Source organism: Macrotis lagotis, chromosome 6 (genome assembly GCF_037893015.1).
Source record: "Macrotis lagotis isolate mMagLag1 chromosome 6, bilby.v1.9.chrom.fasta, whole genome shotgun sequence".
NCBI classification, from domain to species: domain Eukaryota; kingdom Metazoa; phylum Chordata; class Mammalia; order Peramelemorphia; family Peramelidae; genus Macrotis; species Macrotis lagotis.
In genome coordinates this window covers 5899914-5921400 of record NC_133663.1, presented here as the reverse complement: position 1 = coordinate 5921400, position 21487 = coordinate 5899914, and positions in this window count along the sequence as shown.

Genomic DNA, 21487 nt, shown 5'->3' with positions numbered 1-21487 from the left:
TGCACTAGAGTGGAGGCAGCATCAGAGGAGAGAAGGGGGAAATTACAAGAGATGCTAAGAGATGAATTTGCTATGACATGTCAACATCTTGAACAAAGGAGAGAGAGACAATGAGAAGTAGAGAGTAGCCCCTAGATTTGAATTTTGAGTAATTAGAAGGATAGTGTATTACTATACAGAAAAGGAAGGTATATGGGAAGGGTTAAAGAGAGGATATAAATTCTATTGTGGACATACTGAATTTAAGGTGTCCCATGGACATCCAGGTCAAAATATATAAAAGCAATTGGAGGTGCAAAATTGGAAGTAGGAAGTTTGAGGCAGAATAGGTAGATTTTTGAGATAGAAAAGAGAGAGAAATTAAATTCATGGTAGCTGATGAAATTACCAATATAAAGAAGAGAAGAGGGCCCAGGACTGAGCCTTGAGGGACATTTATGAGTAGAAGGCATGATTTGTATGAAGATCAAGCACAGGAGATTAAAAAGGAGTAATCAGATTGTCAGGAAGGGAAATAAAAGAGATATCCAACAAACCTAGGGAAAAGGGAGTATCAAAGAGAAGAAAGTGATCAACAGTGTCAAAGGCAGCAGAGAGGTCAAGGAGAAATGAGAAAAGATCATTGAATTTGGCATCCAAGAGATAATTGGTAACTTAAGAAAGAATAATTTAGGTGGGATGATAAGGTCAGAAGCTGGATTGTAAGGGATTAATAAGAAGAGGTGAAAGAGAGAGCAAGAGAGACAGAGAGACAGAGAGAGGAAGAAGAAAATAATGAAGAAGAGGAATAAGAAAGAAGAAGATAGAGGACCCTATTGTAAATGAATTTTTTGAACTTAGATATAAAAGGAGGAATATAGTATTATAGTTGGGGAGGTGGGAAGATAAAATGAGGATTTTTCAGAATAGGGGAGACATGGGCATCTTTGCAGATGGTAGGAAATGAGCTGGTAGAAAGTGAGATATAGAAAATAAGTAATAGAAGGGAGATAACAGAATGGGTAATCTGTAGGAAGAAAGGGATGGAATAGGATTGCTTGAACAAGTATAAGGGTTAGTCTTTTTTTTAGAGTTTTTTTTTCCTAGGCAATGGAGTTAAGTGGCTTGCCCAAGGCCACACAGCTAGGTAATTATTAAGTGTCTGAGGCCAGATTTGAACTCAGGTACTCCTGACTCCAGGGCTGGTGCTTTATCCACTGCGTCACCTAGCTGTCCCGAGTTAGTCTTGGTAAAGAGTAAGAGACCCTTAATGCGAGAGAAGGGGGTGAGGAAGAGGATAGAAGAGATAACTCATATAAATGACTTCATTATTTTCTGTAAAATATATGGCAAGGATCTCAGCTGAGAGAGTGAGGGAACAGGGAGCCATGGGAAGATTAAGGAATGAAAAGGTTTAGAAGAGCCGCTTTGAAGAGTGTAATAGTGAATTGAAAAGGGAAGTATAGTAAGATTGATTTATAGCAGTGAGGAGGTTGTAGGAAATAAAATTTATAGTGGACTCAGTTATATAATTGCATTGCTTCTAACCATCAGATACTTCTTTATATTCCAAATACAGGCTTTCCTTATCTTCAAATTCTGTGCACCATCCATTGGGGTATGTCCTATTGACTATATTCAGATCAAGATGGACTCCCATGGTTCTTTTAATGGTTGGAGGTCCTAATGTGAAATCCAGGCTGCCCATTACTCATTCTTTCCATAAAACTAGTGTCCTTCCTTTTTCAGTCATATACATCCCTGAAGATCTATTTCTGTCTCCTTGCATGCATGTTGCTTCTTATTAGTAATAAGCTACAGTTTGCTTTCACATTTCACAAAACAGTTCATTGCCCTTTTGTCACCTTAAATAGTAACCCTTCTAACTATTGGTATTAAAACATGGACTTTCAAAAAAAGAGAATTATTTAGAAGCTTTGAAAGTGATGTGAAATGTATGGATTGTAATTCAGCCCAGTTCCCTATCCCCATAGAATTTGTGGGTAGAGTATAATACCAATCTGCATCAACTGGTTGAAGATTTTCTGAAGATAGACCAATTTAACAGATAATACAAATAAAGGTAATGGACTGTGAATTTCTGAATAGATCTTTGGGTTTTACAAAGGATTTTCTATAATGCTTCAACAAACTATCTGCAAAGCATGATCTCTAGGACATCACTTTTTTTATATGAACTTTGTTCAGTACATTTTTTTAGTTTTTGCAAGGAAGTGGGGTTAAGTGACTTGCCCAAGGCCACACAGCTAGGTAATTATTATGTGTCTGAGACCGGATTTGAACTCAGGTCCTCCTGACTTCAAGGCCGGTGTCTATCCACTGAGCTACCTAGCTACTTCTGTTCAGTACATTTTTGAAAATGCTAATGAACTTTTTTTTCTGAGGATGATGTCAGTAACTGCTGAATGAAATTATCATTCTCTTCACATCTATTAAGAGCTACTAAATGGTCTTAATGTATGTATACCTAAGTCCCAAATATATAAATGTATCAAAATCCTATTAAGTGATCCCATGAATTCAAAATTACACCCATGGAAGATAATTATGTAAAATATCATATTTGATTCCAGTTCAAGGGAAATATGACATGCAAATCGGAATAATGAGATCACCTCAGGGAGAATTATTATTTTCATTAAATGAAACATCTCTATCTTCTTGAAGAGAACTTTTGAAGTTGGATTTTGATTCATGATCTTTGATCAAATCCTTGATTTGACTCTATACTATAATTTTATAAACAATAAGCAATGTATGCAGACAGAATCTCTACATCTTATACTGTGACTATATTTTAAAACTACCTCATCCTTTTGAATCTTTTGAATAACTTTTTTTTAAAAGAAGACCATTTTCATTTCTTATAAAGATGTGAAAAGGAGCATGTGTGTTGGCATTTGCTGATACCACCTAAGTCACTTGTTTTGTAATAATACTGATTGTGATTTTTTGAAAAATTCTTCCTGCTTGGGGCAGCTAGGTGGTGAAGTAGATAGAGTACCAGCCCTGGAGTCAGGAGTACTCAAATCCGGGTTCAGACACATAATTACCTAGCTGTGGCAAGTCATTTACCCCTAATGCCTTGTAAAAAAAAATTCTTCCTTCTTTTGAGATGTTCAAATTCAAATTACAGGGGGCGTCTAGGTGGCAAAGTGGATAGAGCACCGACCCTGGAGTCAGAAGTACCTGAGTTCAAATCCGGCCTCAGACACTTAATAATTACCTAGCTGTGTGGCCTTGGGCAAGCCACTTAACCCCATTGCCTTGCAAAAACCTAAACACAAAATCAAATTCTGTTTCCCACTGAAATTCTGTCACATGCCACCAAATTTCTTTTCAAAAATATTAGAACACATTGAATTTTATTCCTGCATTTTGTTCTTAAAATGCCATTTAGGTTTTTTCACCTAGAACTTTGAGTACTAAAGTAATAGCATCCAAATATGGTGTTTCCATTGTTACCAAAGACGAAAATACAGCACTATAATGCTAACAAATTGGTTTTATTTCATATATTTGTTATCTTCCTTCCCATGTTATTTAAACATCACAAATCATTTGACATGATAATATATATATATATATTCATTTTTATCTCCTTTTTATAATATTTATTATTTGTATTTGTCATTTGAATTTTATATACTATATAGCAACCATACTAGACCACCCACTGGAGGTCCCTAAAACCATTTTAGGAACTCTGTAATGTCAACATGACCTTTATAATAAAAGTCATATGTTGTAATTTCTAACATGTAAATATAAAAATATAATGCTTATAAATAAAAATTAATTGTGGATCCTCAATAATTTTATGAGTGAGAAGAGAACTTGGTACCAAAATGTTTGAGAAATAGTGCTTTAATCCAAAATTCACTTTCATTGTTATGTCTCCATGAGTGGCCAGAATACTAGGATAACAGCTGAAAGAGTTTGATATCACCAAACGAAATCCACTCATTTTACACATTTGTAAAGAGAGTTTCCAGCGAAAGTAAATGACTTACCCATGATCAAACAGCTTATATAGTTCCAAAGCAGGATTTGAACCCAGGTCTTCCTGACTCAAATTCCAGTATTAGCTCTACTATGCTGCACTTCTTTTATGAGAAGAAATTAAGTGCTGACTTGTCATTTCTGGAATTATTTGAACTCTTTGTTGCAACAATTGGTATTATGGCAAAATATCTTTTCCCGTATATAGAAGATATGAAAATTGTATTCAGCAAATAGAAGTTATCCTAAAGGGAAAAAATGGAAAAAGTCATTTTAAAAATATTTTCTATACTAAAATGCATCTTCCTAGGAGCTTCAGTCAGCATGTTTATCTTTGTTCACTTCCCAGTTTTTCAGAATCAACAACATATTCAAATAGGTCAAGTTGGAGCTGATATAATTACAGTGTATTCCCCCTATGCTTTAATTTAGTGTTTCATTTTGACCTCTGTAACATAAAATATCAGCAGTTAAATCCATGTTTCTGTGGCAGAGATAATATTCCAACTAGAGATGATGCCACCACCAGTGAAAATATTAGACAAGGAAGAAATGTGTGTCTGTATGTATATAAACAGATGAGAACACAGTTAATTAGTTCCACTGTGTCTTGGGGGGGGGGGGCGGGACTGAAAAAGCAGAAGTGATTTCCTATAGAAAGTCTCTAAATGGATCCTACAGAAATCTGTTTCCATGGTGTCAGTTTTGTATTTTTATGGATATTGATATTCAGTCTTAAGCAAAACAATTTTTTCAAAGGTTGTCCTATTCCCAGAAGCCTGGATCACATTTTGCCATGAAGTATCCAGGTTATAATTCAGAATCAATATTTTTTCACACACAAACAGGCACACATATACACACATCTTTTCATTTATGTTTGTGTGTGACCACACATGTTTATTTGTTTGTTTATATATATATATATATAGGCATATGTGTAAATCATGTGCTATGTGTGTCTGTACAAATTGCTATTAATAAGATAGGATATTTAAAATCAGTAAATATATGTACACATACTATGCATATATGCAAATTCTTTATATATGTATACATACACACATATACACATACACACATGCCTATATGTATGCATTCATTCATTCATCCTTCCTTGTTACTGTCTAATCTTCAAGTGTGGCTTCTTGAACTAAGACAACTATTTTTATTTCTGGAGCACAACTGAGTTGCTCATTTCCTTTAAGGTCCAGGGCTAGGTTTCAGTGTTGATGTGCATTTATTTAAGTGTCTCCTCATGTCTCTGATTTATATCTTGTTTAAAGTACTTCATTGGGCATGGAATGTTTCATCTCTAAGGGACTGTAGAGTAAAAAAGAGGGGAGTCAGTGATTTCACTAATTTTTACATTAATTCATATGTATTATTTGTTACTACGACTACTACTACTACTACTACTACTATTATGATTATTATTACTTTTTGACCCATAGAAGATAGGTGCTATAATTATTCTCATTTTATTGTTGAGGAAAACTTAAACAAATAGAGGTCAAATGACTTTCTTGGGCTCAAAGAGCTAGTAAATGTCTGAGGAACAATTTGAACTCAGGTCTTCCTGAATCTTAAGTTCCTTACTCCCTCCATTGTAACCAACCAACTAAGACAGGTTAAGGTGTTTTAAATTTGTAGTATAGGCAAGAGGGAACCACTGAAGGGTTTTGAGCAGACTAGTAGCATGATCCCATCTCTCATCGATGAAAATCTGATGAAGTTTTTGCAGTGTGAATAGGAAGAAGCAGATCCCAGAATTAGGTATGGGTTTTAGGAGGCTAGCGTCCTCAATTAATGAAGAAGTCCTCCTCTGAAGTAGAAGCAATGGGAATGGAAAAGAATAGAAGGGTCTGAGACCATATCTGGCTCAGTAGATGAACAAATTGATGCCAGTATTCAAATTAATAGGTGACGGGAAAGTTGATTTTTTTCCTTAGTTCTCAAAGAAGGATGACATCAAGATGATGTCATAACAAGCAGGTGAATTGGATTTGAGTGTGGGGAACTCTCTAACTCACCAGTCTCACTGTGTCCTCCAGAGTCATCTAGGTCCAATGACCAGATATGAATCAGGACAACTGGAGATGGTCCTGAATGCAAGGCATCAGAGTTAAGTGGCTTCCTAAGGTCATATGGCCAGTAAGTGTCAAGTGTCTGAAGTTGGATTTGAACTCAGGTCTTTCTCACTACAAGGGCAGTGTTGTATCCACTGTGCCACCTGGCTGCCCCAGGTGAAGGGCAGTTTCAGTTGTGAAGTGAATTGAGAATTTTTGGAAGGAAACACAGGAGTAGGTGTCACCCAAATATCAAGTGTCGCAACTGTAGACTCTACATAGGTAGCCCATTAAACCATGAAAATAACCTAGTTTAGATTCCTTAATAATGATTACAGTCAATAAAACTACTGTTAAATGTGATAGGGATGGCTGGGGATTGGGTCCTACACAGAACGTTGAAAGACTAAAATTTCTCTTTCTCTCCCTTCCCCCCCTACTCTTTCACTCCCTCCCTTTCTTGATATACATAGCATCTAGCATACTGTCTAAAAGCTAGGAAATGCTCAATATGTTCTTATAGACTAAGGGATTTAAGTTAGTTTTTAATCTAAACTAGGATGATGTTGAAAAATCCTGGCAGTAACTTGTTGATATCTCCCAATATAGTTTTGAACAAAAAGCTTTTGGGGAGACAGGGATCAAAAAAAATATTGCTGCAAAGCACTTATGTTCCTAGTGGGGAATCTGTAGGCTCCCAGGAAAGTTATTCATTGATTTAATATAAGGTGACAAATATAATATGAGAAAGAGCATTAACTGGGGACTGGCATTAGCCTAAGTAATGAAGTTAGTTCAGGAATATGGCTGATATTCCCTACAGAAAAAAAAAACATTGCCAAGGAATAATGTTACTTGTCATAGTATGTAGATGTTAGAGAGAGAAAGTAATAGAGATTAGTCCAAGGAATAAATTAATATACATTTCCCTACTACTTGGTAGTGAAAAGAAAACAATAATAGATTGTTTTAGAGTAAATAAATTAAATATTTGTAGAATAATATAAATATTTATAAAGTTATTTGCTCATATTAAAGTGTTTTATAAATCTAACTCTTCTTTCAGGGTTAATACCAAGCATGTTGCTACAAAGTACTAAGCAAAAACTAAGACTTAAGCAAAACAATTTAAGAAAAGATTGTCCAATTCATAGAAACGTGGGTCACATTTTTCCATGAAGTATCCAGGTTATAATTCAGAAGCAATATTTTTCACATACATGCATGTAAACATATATATGTACTTTTCATATGTATATGTATAATCATATGTTTATGTATAACCACACATGCTTGTGTGTGTTGGCATATGTGCATATATATAATTTATCTACTATGTGAGTCTGTATGTGTACAAATTGCTGTTACCAAGATAGGATATTTGAAATACATAAATATTTTATTTATTTAAAAATAAAGCTCTAAGTACTTAGATCAGGGATTGAGCCTACAGTATTGGTCTCATAAACATCCTTCTTTAAATCTACTGCGTTAATCAATGATGATTGCTCAAAAGTTACTGCTGTTCTGGGAAATTCAACAAGGGATCAGAATCCAGGTTTTGGCTTAAATTTATATATTATATATTTCACCATGTCTAGGAAATAAGTTTTGGCAGATGTTCAGTTTTCATTGATTTTCAATTAATCTTCTGTTTTCAAGTCAAACTTTCACAGAACTAACAACTTTCTTTTCTGTTTATATATTTGAAATCCAAGTACCCAGGAAAGGAGTAACTAAAGTAGCCATTGATCAGAGAAGGGATATGAAGCTAACACAATTCCAGTTTTAAATGGAGCCAGATGTTAGAACTATATGTATGACTAAATTTCACATTTGAAATCCAAAAGCAAACCACCTCTCAATGTTATAATCTCTGTGAATGCAGCAGAATATATGTTTTCAGACTTCCTGACAGTCTGAAAGCTCTGAATGAAACTAGGCCACTTATGTATTAGGTTCATAGCCAACAATTGCAATAGATTATTGTCATTAAGTGCTTTGAATGAGTAACAATTCTGACTTCCATAACATTTTATGATTTGCAAAGTTTAAACACTTAAATATTTCCTGGTTTGCTATCCAATTGTAATGAATATTGTGTCACTAAAGCATGGACCAAAACAGCATTCTGTAATACCTGGAAAAATATTCCTTCTCTATAACCAATGGTCAAAATTCTTTCCTTCCTTAATGGCCCAAATCCAGTATCTATTCTCAAAAATGTTTTCCTTGAATCCCTCCAGATATAAAGGTTAATCTTTCTAGAAGTTTTCATATCACTCTATGTGATATGAATTTGAATTTCCTTGTTTATTTTGTTTATTTTTCTTCTACTTTCTACCAAGATTTCAAGATTCCTGAGAGCAGAGAAAGTCTCATTTAATTTTTCCTAGACTCTATTAGAGAATTTTGCATGACCTAGGTGTTTGTTAAGTATTAGCTGATTTGCCTTGAATTAAATAGCAATACATCCATTTTATATTTATGAAATTGGCTCTCAGGGATCTAAAAAAGCAATACAAATAGTTTATTTCCTTTCATAAATGACCTATGGATCTTGAAATTTATGACAAGGAGTCTAAACATAAAGGCAATGTCCAGATACTACTAAATATGTCAGTCATCAGTCAGACATTTCTCATATATTATCTTGGAATATATTGAGGAAGTCAATACATTTCCAGAATCTTCCCAGTGAATGTCATAAATAATGCCTAAGAGATTGGTTTGTTTCCTAATTATCTTGGAAAGTGATTGAGTATATCTTGGTATCCCACTTTAAAACTTTAAGATCAGGAATTATACAGGAACCATGAAAAATTCTATGTCCTAAGGATGCAAGTAGTTCAGAAAACTTGCAACAGAACCCTCAAGAATTAAGTAAAAAGATGGCCCCACAGAGAGACTCCAAGTTTGGAGGAGGCACCAAATGAAAAATAATGGATTTCTTCTAGATTTGTGAAGTAGAGCAACTCAACAGCATGGGAAACTATGTCTCTTCGTCTAAATGATTATTTCCCATTATTCCCTCTCTGAATTTTTCAGTTTATAGTCTTTATCATGATCATTCACAAACAATAAAATAGATGATATTTTTATAATTCTCTAAAGTTTGTAAAACACTATCTTGTTGGAGTCTTACAAGCACCATGTGAATTTTGTAAGGAATATACTAGAAATATTATGATCCCCATTTCACAAATAAGGGAAGTGAAGCAGAGTGAAGAGTTTAGGTAAATTTTTCAAGATTACATTGAGTTCAGATTTTAAATTTAATCTTATTGACTCTAACACTAACATTTGATTCATTAGTCAATGCTGCTTCTACACTGTTAAGTGCCTAAAATATAGCATTGCATTTCTAACTACTTTTGTGAGTCATATTTAACTGAATGGGAAAGCACTTAAGATGAGAAATTAATTCTCCTAATTACCGTGTTAAGTACACAGTAATTTACACAATACATTCATTTGAAAACTTGGGTGGAATATAAGCTGTTTCCTTATTATCTTTGAGTTCCCAGAGTCTGGTAATTAGAAGGTGTTTGGTTGAATTATGTTTAATTTGCTACTGAACTGCACCGGGAGTGGGAGATAAAAGAGTATGTGAGTCTAAGATTACCCTCTTAATCTATAAAAAAAGGATGAACTGTTCTGGATGACCCTATTGGGAGGCTTACATTCCATGTCTCTATCATTTTATGCCTTCAGAGTGATATGTTGGTTATACCAATAGAAAATCATGTTAGATGCTGCCTTCCATGAACTTACATTGTAATAGGGGACACAAAATACAAAGGATAATGGCAGTTTAAGGAAGGAAATTTGGTATAAGGAATCAGAGGGAAGTTAAGTTGAATCATAATGCCACAAATGAACATGGTCTTTCTAGAATGTTAGTGAAAATTTAATATAGTTCCATTGTAAAAGATGGAACGAAGGAAGCTGAAGGTGATGGGGAGGCAAGATGAGATGATCGCCACATTTATCCTGGAAGGTCTTGTCAATCTTGAATATGGTGAAGTTTTACCAGTCAGAAAAACACAAGAAGGTTGAATGCAGAATCCTGAGAGGAATATGGCTTAAAATGTATCACAAAATGGATGGAGGTAAAGGATGAAGTCTCACCAGTAAAGAAAGTAGTGCCTCATCTTTGGAAGTCTTCAAGAAGAGACTGGTTGAGTAGTTTGTTATGGTGAACATAAATAGGACTAAATGGCCACTGAGGTTCAATCCAACTCTCAAATTTTGTAATTGTGCAATGAAATGGTATTTATACTTAATTCTACTATTGAACTTGAAATTAATGTGCAACTAACAATAATAGCAACAACCACCACCATTACTATCACTACGCACATTTCTATGGAAATTTAAGGCTCACCAAAGTGTTTTTCCCCTCTCAAAACAAACCTCTAAGGTAAGAAACATATTATCACCATTTCATTCATAAGGAAACCAAGGATGATTCTCTCCCAAAGAAATAACTAAGTTTTAGATGTAAACAACAAAGAAATCTCCCTCTGGTCCCCAAGAAAATCATCTTTTGAAGCCTTGTCTAGCACTGATAATCGAAAAAACCATTGATTAAACAGAAAGATTCAGGTTTGTTCAATGGAGAACTCAGTAATTCATTAATTTAGAGGAGATTCCCTGAGCAACTTAGCAACATAGTAGATTGATGGAGGATGGTATGAAAAAAAAAAAGAAGAGTGAAATAATCAGTGCTGTGTCCTTCTTTATTCTGCCTAAAGTCTGGAAGAGTAGTGTCATGTCTGGCATGAAATTTTTCTATGTGAATTCACTCATTTCAAGTTGTCCTGCCCAAGTCAACATTTTAAGTGCAATTTTTACTTCTTGAATAATCCACTTATATACACTCCAGTCATTCTAATCATGCTACTCCTCATGCACAACATTATTTGTCTCCTCCCCTAGCCTTCGCACATTCTTGACCATGTCCAGAATTCACTCCCTCATCATTGCCACCTCCTAGTTTCCTTCACAACTCAAATCAATGAAGTAAGATTATTCTCAATCTAAATATGTGTTGGAGCTTATGAAGATTATCCATGATGTTCCCTGTCAGGTTGCATATGAGCATAAGCTTTCTTTCCCATTAGTTTTGACACAAGTTACAACTAAATGCTCCTGGGAGGGGGTGGGGGTTATTGTATCTGGATCATATCACACTCCCTCCCTCCCTTCTATAATCTGTTTGCAAATAGTTTGCAAAAGTCCACCTGTTCTCTCCTTACATTTTCATTAAAGATATTCTGGGACATGAACAAGTATAACTTTTCCTAAGTAATTATTTATTAAATAAGATAGCTAATAATTAGATAATATATTAAATTTTACAAAATACTTTACATATATGATGTCATTTGATCCTTATTATTATCCCCACTTTACAAATGAAACTTTCATCATTTCTGGGATTTCCCAGGGTCACATAGCAAAGTAAATGTGAAGTAAAATTTTAATTCAGATCATCTATCATATCATTCACTTAGCTGCTTGACGATAGTGAAAAAGAAAGCCTATAGGTTATTTATTAGCTACTGATATCTTCTTATGACCTTTTTGAAGTCATGGCATCATCCATTCATATTGCCCCTTCTTTTCATAAATTTCTCCAAATTAAAGAATTATAAAACTTTAGATTGAAGGTACTCAGCAGTCATATCATTTAATCTATACAACAATGGAATATCTATTAGAACATACTTGATAAATAGTCCCCCAACCTTTCCTTGAAGACAGCTATTTAAAGGAACCTCTCCCTGTCCCCAAGTCAGCCTAGTGCATTTTGAATAGCTCTAAATTGTTAAGTAGTTTTTTTTTTCCTTGAACAAACCAAAATCAGTCTATTTCCACCTTCTATACATTGCTCTTAATTTTTTTCTCTGGATCAAATAGAATAAGTCTAATGACTCTTCCATGTGGCAATCCTTCAAGACCCCCCTTCCCAGAGATATCTTACAATAAAATCCCTTGTTAATGTTTTCAAGATGGTGTCATATTTAGTATAAATTTTTGCTAGGTGTAGTCATTCATTTTCAGCTGTCCGGCACAAGTCAACTTTTTAAGTGCCATTTTTACTTCTTCAATAATACATTGAGATGAATCTATCAGGGTCCAAATTTAATTGTTTAATAATCTGGATAATTAAAGAAATATCAAATAAACTCTTCCGATTTTCATTTATTTGTTTTTCCACCAGAATGATCTATTTATTTCTTAGGATAATGTGGATTAGTAAAGTTTCATGCCAAGTTTTCTGTAGACTTGTTTTCATATTCAGTGATTTTTCTTGTTTTATGAGGTGATGGGACTTATAATCTCCTATTCTGTTCTGCAGTATTACCAAATGAATTTGCATTCTAAATGAATATTGTCCTTAGCTGCAAAGACTTTCTGCTTAGCAAGCAAATCACTTGTTAGCCAAGATGATTGCTAGCTTTTCTTTTTCTTTTTTTAGTTTCAAGAAATGCTTGATATTGATCAAACTTTTTCAAATATTAGTAAAATCAAAATCAAAGAGTTTTTTGCCTTTTCCGCTTCTCATTTTTAAAACAATTATGTTGAAATCATGCAATATCTTCTCATCATTATCCTTTTCATAAAACTTGATAATTCTGAATCTTTGCTTTTTACCCCTAAATATGAAAATTAATTTGTAAACTATAACCAGTTCATTTCTATTGATAAAGTTAATTTTGTTGTGTGTATGTGTGTTAGACAGACAACAGAAAGAGAATCAGAGAGAGAAAAAGAGAGAGAGTCAGACAGACAGACAGACTCTGCTCACAAAATCCAGGTTTTTCTGATACTTAGGGAAGAAACAACATCTAGTCATGAGACTGTGTGGCATACTAATAGCATTTGATTTCTTTAGTTTCTTGACCCTATATATCACATTTTTCACCATCCTTTTGACTATTTTCCTATGCTTAACTTTCAACTAAGGTCACCCATTTTCAAAGAATGTGTTAATTTTCTTTGGAGCATCTTAAATTCTATGAATTTCACAACTTTTTTATATCCTCTGTAGCAAATTTAGGGATGAGTATTAATTATCTCCTTGGGGCTTCTTTTAACCTATGTTCACTAAGCACTCTGAAAGACAGGAAGGTCAAGTACCAGATGGAATTCTTACTTTGCTTGTTTGTTTTTCCTGACTTAAAAGGCACAAGCAAATCAGTTCTTCTGGAACTTTTATCCATGTTTCCAAGAAAAAAATTCTTACTTGTCCTTCAATTTATGTAGAACTTCATTTCTTCAATAGTTTCCATTTCACAGAGATTAATACTCACATGGTTCTATTGTTTTGCAAGCATGTTCCTCCTTTAATTGGATCATAAAAAATTCAGTTTCTAATGGACTCCCAGTTGGCTTTATGATTTTTAGTTCTCAAATGTATTAATCTTTTTAATCAGCTCAGTCTGGTATGGACCCTATTTCCAAGATCTTTCACCCTTGGTAAAAGTATATAGAGATCAAGTTTTGTTGTGGTAGTCTTCAAAAAAATCTAACTTCATCTCCATGCCACAATAAGACATCAGAAGGAGGTCTTGTGGCCAAGAATTTTATGATGGATGAAATATTTGGAATCATATCACATATGATAGATGTCAACATATAGTAATAATGAAGGTAGAAACACAATCAAGGTTGACAAGGAAGTAAGAAAAACATTCTGATAGATTAAAAATTAGAAATTTTATCTCACACTTCAATGACACATAATAGTATTCAAGATATGTCCATAGATTATAATTATATGTTAATTATCAATATTTTATTATGAAATGTTATGATGAGCTTTTATTTCCTTTGTTTGACAGATATGGTAACTCCTCTTAGAAAGTTTAAGGTATTCATTCAAGGAGAAGAAGCTAATGAATAAAACTTCTTAGAAAACAATTTGGATCACTAATCATTAGTTTATTCATTTTTCATACTTTTCCTTTGACTACCTTTTTGATGAACCAAAATGTGCTCACTCCAATTGTCAGATATTACCTCTGAGACTGTATCATATTGTGAATGCTCTGGAATTTCAATAAAATATTCCTAAAATATAGTTTCCCAAAATCAGTCTAGCAAGGGAATTCATGCTAAATAGTGAAGTATAGGAGAGAAAGTTTCAGAATAGGATGGGAACTTAGGGATAATTTAACGCAATATATGCCAATATATGAATACCCTCTATAACAAATGAAAGTGATCAACCAAGCTCTGGTTTAAGACTTGTGATGAGAGGGAATCCCCTTTCTTCCAAAAATATCACATTCTATTTTTCTGATAGCTATAATTTTCAGGAAGACTTTTTTGCCTAAATTTGCTTTCTATAGGCATTGGACTATTCTTAACTATCTATGACCCTGAGCATTTCATTTAATTTCTTAGTTTCAATCTCATCAAACATAATAGAAGGTGTTTGGATTAGATAATCTCAGCATTGTCCTTCCACTGTAAGTCTATGACATTTTTAATGCGATTCACAAATATTGTCTAATTCTCTTTTCAACAAATAATTGAATGGAGACTATTCTGATGTTTTATTAATGGTATTGAATGGTTGATGATGATGTTTCCCCTTTGTTCTCAAAGAACATGACATGATATCAGAAGTGGCTATAAATTGGATTTCAGTGAAGGATGCTATGCTAAGTCACTACCCTCATTTTCTCCTCCAAAGCCATTCAGTAGCCAGATGTGGATCAGGAAAACTGGGGATAACCCTGGATGTAAGGCAATCAGGATTAAGTGATTTGCCCAAGATCACACAACTAAGAAGTATCAAATGCCTGGGTCCAGATTTGAACTCAGGTCCTCCTAACTCCTGGGTTGGTGTAGCAGAGTAGTGAAATAATATTCCAAATAGTCATGATGATCCATACGGTATTTAGTAATCATCCAAGTTTGGTAAGGAAATGAGAGAGAGTATTTTGATTCAATTTTGAACTTAATTGACTGAAAAGAATCACTTCAGTAGCAGTGAGACTTCATTACGAATTAAAAGAGCATATTTTAGAGGATATTATACTTCTAACAATGAGAGATAATTGGTATCATTGAGGAATTATATGAAAAGAAAATGTTGCATGTTGACAACTTCATGCAATTTGAGTGCTTACCTCATATCTACAGATTGTAAAAAGAGAAGGTTTCTGGTATTGATTAATTCCATGATGTTTGATTGAAGGGTAAACCTGAGCAAGAAAGAAGTAGGAAACAATGTTGAAATAGGACTTCTATCCAAGTCCTCATGGAGTCAGTCAATCCTTGAAAGACTGACAAAAAAAGTATATAGTAGCTATTAAGGAACAACTAATTCAATAGAAAATGGTTTCTCCATACTATGAATGCTCTGTTTAATGCTTAAGATACGGAGCCTAATAGTTAGGATTTAGCAAGTTTGCTTCAGCTTATTCTCCTTTTATCCCAAGTTTTTGAAGTCAAATCAGCATTTGGGAAAATCTTCACTAAGCCCTTCTACCCTTGAGGGGTAATGATTTCAGCACACATTAATTATAAACTATATTTAAGTTTAAAAACAGAAAAACAGTAATTTTGGCAACTACATAGAGGTACTTCTTCTTCTTCTCTTTTTAGCAAGTGTTCAAGCCTGGAGTTTTCCTTGGAAGACTCCATCATACCTACATGGACCGATTTGTCAACTTCTGGTGATAGGTCACTAAGAACTATTGGAACATGTCAAACTCTGAAAGTGCCTTTATGAGGAAAGACGATTAACTTTTATGCTTTCACCAGGGTGATCTCTTTTTCTACAATTAGAGAATTTGGAAATACATTTCTAATGACCCATATCATAAGTGGGTGTATTTAGAAGAATTCTTTTTTTTTCAGTGGTCAGAGTTGTGGATGGAGGAGTTAATTGTGGGCAACTGTTTCTGGAGCTTACTTACTTGCAAGCACAGTGAAATCTTCTGACATTGGACCAACTTGTAAAAATAACTTGGACCTTTTAAACAGGTCTGTATAATAATTTATAGACATGAGATTAAAAACCCATAGAGTGCTTCGGAAATGTATTTAGGTAAGGCCTATTTCCAGGAAAATCACATCATGTATGTCTGAGAGTTAAAATGTGTGTGAAACTCTCCAAGCAATAGCTTACTGACTTGAAGTCTGGAACTCACCATAAAACTTATGTCTCCTTAATATATGCTTGAATATTTCAAGTATCCAAAATTTTGTTGTGCTAGCTCTTCTTCTGCCAAGCAGATCACAAAGCTTCTATGGATTAGAAGGCAATCTTGATAAACTGATATGAGTAATAAACCTAGTACTTCATGACCAATATGGTAATGAACTTATCTTAATTTATATAGATTGTTGTTCAGATTGTTTATTGCTGGAATCAAAAGCTTAGATAAGACAAGATAGGTCACTACAAGTATCTGAAAGACTGTCAAGAAAATGAAGGGCTAGACATATTCTGTTTGACTCTGGAGGCCAAAAGTAGTAATGATAGTTTCTATCCTAACAAAGACACAATATTGAGCTTGAAATAAGGAAAATCTTGAGACAAGGTAAGTTATTCAAAATAACATGAGCTGACATTGGAGTTAAGGATTCCCCTTCCCTGGAAGTATTCAATCAATGAATGTGTTGCCATTTTCAAGGCGTTCCAGATAAACTCTTGTTCAAGTATTGGCTGATTTGGTCAGCCTCTAAGAACCCTTATTATTCTGAGCCTCCAGAATTCTCTTTAAGCTCTCTAGCTTGGAAGTCAGCAAGAAGAGTTGCATTCTATTAACATAATTCTTGAGAACCCAAGGTTAACATAAGGCAAAAAGTGGAAGATACAGTTAAAATTTGTGAAATTTAAAAAAATATTACTTTTCTTCAGGTCTTGAAACATATATATATATATATATATATATATATATATATATATATATATACACCCCAATATGAAAAATCCATGTATTACTCTTTCTTTATGGTATAGTATTTAGAAAGGACTAGCAATATTTAAAATAATTCAAGAGACATAATTTCAGCCTAATATAATCATTGTATTAATAATGTAAGAATTGTTAATAAAAAGGGTCAGTGAAACTCTCAAATGCTAAAAACTCATATGGCCTTGGAAAGAAGTATCCCTGAAGGTGCCAATCAACTGATTTGGTTAACAATTAATGAGAGATGGACTTTACAGAGAGAAGTGAGCTCACTCCAATGAGGGAATGATATCACAGCATCTTGACCAGAGAGACTATTCTTATACCCAAATCATCCCCATACTTTGGCAATCTAGACAATGAATATATGTCCCCCACTGAAACCTGACCTAGTTGGGTGGAATTGGTATTGTTTGTCATTTGCTCCCAAAGAAGACTATGATGTCAGGAAGGTGATACCATGACATGAACATGAATTGAATTTGAATGGGGGTTGCTGTGCTAAGTCACTTTCTCCTCCAGAGCCATCTGGGTCCAATGGCTAAATATGGATCACAATGACAAGATGATACTGGATGCCAGACAGTCAAGGTTATGTGACTTGCCCAAGGTTACCTAGCGCTTGTGTCAATTGTCTGAAATAAGACTTGAACTTAGATCCTCCTGATTCAGTGCTCTATCCACTGCACTATCACATTTTTTTGGATGGAGTGGCAGTACCTAGAAGGAGGAGAATGTTAATGGAATCATCCATCAGTCTCATACTTTAGAGACTGAACAAGGAAATAGGGAAGAAGGTTTGAGTTTCCCCAATCTTAACTATTGGCTATTTTTTGGAGAAAATACAATAATCCTTTCTTTCAAACAGACAAGGTTTAGAAAAACAAAATCTTTAAGAAGTCCTTCTTAAAATAAGGACTTCAAGACTTGTCTCACAATATAAATGACTTTGAAGAGTTAACAACCCCTTCAACTCACTAAATATCTACTACTAGTCCTTTGGTTTTGAAGAAAATAACACCAACCAACTATGTGATGGGTGGCATGAGTTACATTGCTATGTTTATAGTAGGAAGGGACATGTTGCATAAATCATTCTTCTGACTTTCCTTTATGAGAATTGTTCCACTCCATGACCTGATTAATAGGAAACACAATTATTAGAGATGGTCTCACTGCTGAGGGAGTCTCTAGACCTTAAATTGCTTTCCACTTCCTCCTGTGTCAACAAGGTACCACAGCACATCATCATCAATGTTGGGCAAGCATCAGCATGTGATATTTCATAACATAATGTGACAACCCAATATATCCTAACCTGTCTCTTGATAGACTAATCATCAGTTTGACTTTTCCTCTCACATCATTCACTTATCTCTAAGTATTAAAAATTAAAAAGACCCAAGTTTAAGTTAGTATTTTTTCAAGTAACAAAAGAAGAAAGCAATTGCCTATTCTTGAAGATGCCAAGACTATATTATAAGGAATGTTCATCCGCAGCTAATTAAGCATCTCAATATTTGCAAATGTAAAGTTTTGTTATTTTCTATCATTTATAAATATCAGATAATGAAATGAGGTGACAAAATCTCTGGATTTAGCGGATTCAGAGACCTGAGTTCTGACACTTATCCTAGACATATGAACATGAACCCAATCATTTCTTAGTAAAAGTATTCAAAAGTGCACAAAAGTCAAATTCAGGTCAGAAAAAAATTATCTTATATTTGGAACCAAATGGGGTTCCCACTATTGACTGGTTTAGCTCAAAAGATTTAGCATTTTTCAAGGCATTTATTTGTTCTAAATGGTTCTTTCTAAAAATGTTAATTAAACATTTGAGGAAACTGAGGAAAATGAAGATACAATAGATACTCTTAGGGCAGAAAATTATTCCAATGGATTTTGATGCTAAAACACTCATACTTTTTTATTTTTATTTTTTTATTTAAAGCAATGGAATTAAGTAACTTGCCCAAGGCCATACAGTTGAGCAATTATTAAGTGTCTGATAAAGACACTCATAGTTTTTATTAGTACAAAAAAGTAAAGGCAATGTTTTTAAGTTACTAATAATTTTGTCTTCCTGATGTGGCTCTTTAATACTAGAAGATGCTACTATAGAGTGGTGGAATCTGGAATGCTGGAATCCCTGGCACTAGAAAGGTTGATGTTGGTTCATCTCTTCAGTTTAGGATTTCCAAGCTATTGGAGGCTAAACCAATCAGGTATCTGTACCTTGTCTGCTCTCAAAATGGTAAACCTATGGAATAAGGGTTAACCAGGGTACCTGAGGAGAGTCAAACTAGGCAAGATCCAAAACAAGAAAGGTTCAAGTTCCTCTTCAGATGATCAGTGATATCAGATCCACAAGTAGCCACTGTATTTCTTGCTTGCCCTTCCTCTCTGACCCAGTAAAATATAAGGTGACTATCTAGGAATTTGCACGCAACAGCTGTGGCAAAATTAGATCATGTAATCCCTTTTTTAAGGCTATGAAAAATCAGCATGTTAGTGCTTTAATTATCCAGTAGGAGAGAGAAAAAAATTACCATCTGTCATTCTACCTGAGCTAGTCATAGGCATGCATGTGAAATAGATTGATAGAACATTTTAAGTGCTTTTAATGTGTAAGGAATTGTGGTGAGTGCTGAGAATACAAATATAAGCAAAAAATAGTTTGTATCCTCATGGGACTTATATTCTAAAAGAGAAGACAACACACAAAAGGAAGTTAGAAAGCAAGGAGTGATAAAAACATTCTAAGGTGGGGAGTAGGAAGAAAATTCCAGTCTATTCCTTGGAAGAAGCTAACCAATTAAAGGAGAGGAGTAGAGTCATCTTCAGAGCAAGAGGGCATCTAGGGTGGAGGTGGAAAATTCTGAGCACTCAGTTCAGCTGGGAGAGAAATTTAGGAGAACTTCCCTAAAATACTTCAGTATGTCCACAAACCATAATAGGATACCCAGTCTACAGACACAGGCTCCTCCTCCCCACTCCAAAAGAAAGAAATAAACAAAATATAATACTTTTCATGTCTGGGGTTTCCAGAAACAATACCGACTAGGTTCAGAATTAAATACGAGACTAATTGAAATACTACTTAATTTTTTTAAGTCAAATCTGCAACTCGAGAGCCCCCATCCAATATCTGAACTCTTTTCTCATCATAGATTTATCCCTCCACATTTGCAGAACTACAACACTCTGCTGAGCAATCTCATAATTTATTTAATATTGTATAAGTAGGCTATCTCCTACATGTACCATAGGGATATTAGTGTATGGCTCAAAGGGAAGAAGGGATGACATCTCTAGACTCTTCCCTAACACCTCTCTCCACAGGAGACTTTAACTAAAGCAGGGACCTGGGCAGGAGATTAGGGACAGAAACTTGGCTACTCTGCTCTCCTCAGAAAAAGGGAGAATTATATTTGACTGTTACGTCAAATATATTTGTTTAAGGGATAGAAACTTCTGATCATTAGTAATTAATGGAAAATGAAGCATTCCAATCTTTAGGATAAGGTTTGAATTCCTTCCCATGAAATGCTAACACCACAATGAACACATAGTAAGTGGCAAAGAAACCCATTTATCCATATCAACAGCAAAATAGACATCAGAAAAAGCACACATATGAGGATATATTCTAGAAAATAATAGTGAAGGAGCTCTTTTATTAGAAGCAAGGTAACTTAGATCAACTATAAGAGATATTCTGAGATCTCACTCAAGGGGAAAAGGTGTGGTCTTCCAAGAGGCACCCTAGGGATTTAGATATGTTGGAGACTGCTAGCTTCTCTCATGTTGACTTCTTTCCAGAGTTTTATTCTCCCTTTACTAACCTGAAATGAACTTGGCATTGTACTTATTATCCCTTTAAGTTAGAAGCTACAAATACCCAAATTGATGGCAGAGATAAAAGTGACTCAAGAGACCATTAAAGTCTGAAGAGACTTGAAAGTCCAAAGAGAATAGAACTCTCATCTCACCCATCACCAACCCTACCTCATCCCTCATGGTTGTTGACCTCAACCAAAGAGTATAGAATCTCTTACCAATGAGTTTGGGGACTTGGGTTAGAATATAAGACAAAGAAGAAAAAGCTTAACAATTTTAACTCAAGTCATTCATTTTCAACTATTCCCTATATCTCTCTCCTAGAATTTCAAATATTAGGAGAAAATTGACAAATCAATAGCAAGTAGAATTAATAGAAAGGTTTAAAAAGATAGTATCAGGAGTTTCCTTTTCAGATATCAGACTAAAGTACAGAAAAATAGAGTCATAAAAGAATGTTGAAAACCTCTTTCATCTTATAAGTTCACTAATTCAATTAGAATCACAGGAGCTGCTAGAATTGAGAATTCAGGCTTCTGACCTTCACAACAGCCCAGAAGGCTACCTCAATCTGATAGAAATAAGTCTTCACTCCTTGTGTCCCAGATGAGAACTCAAGGTATTAATTTG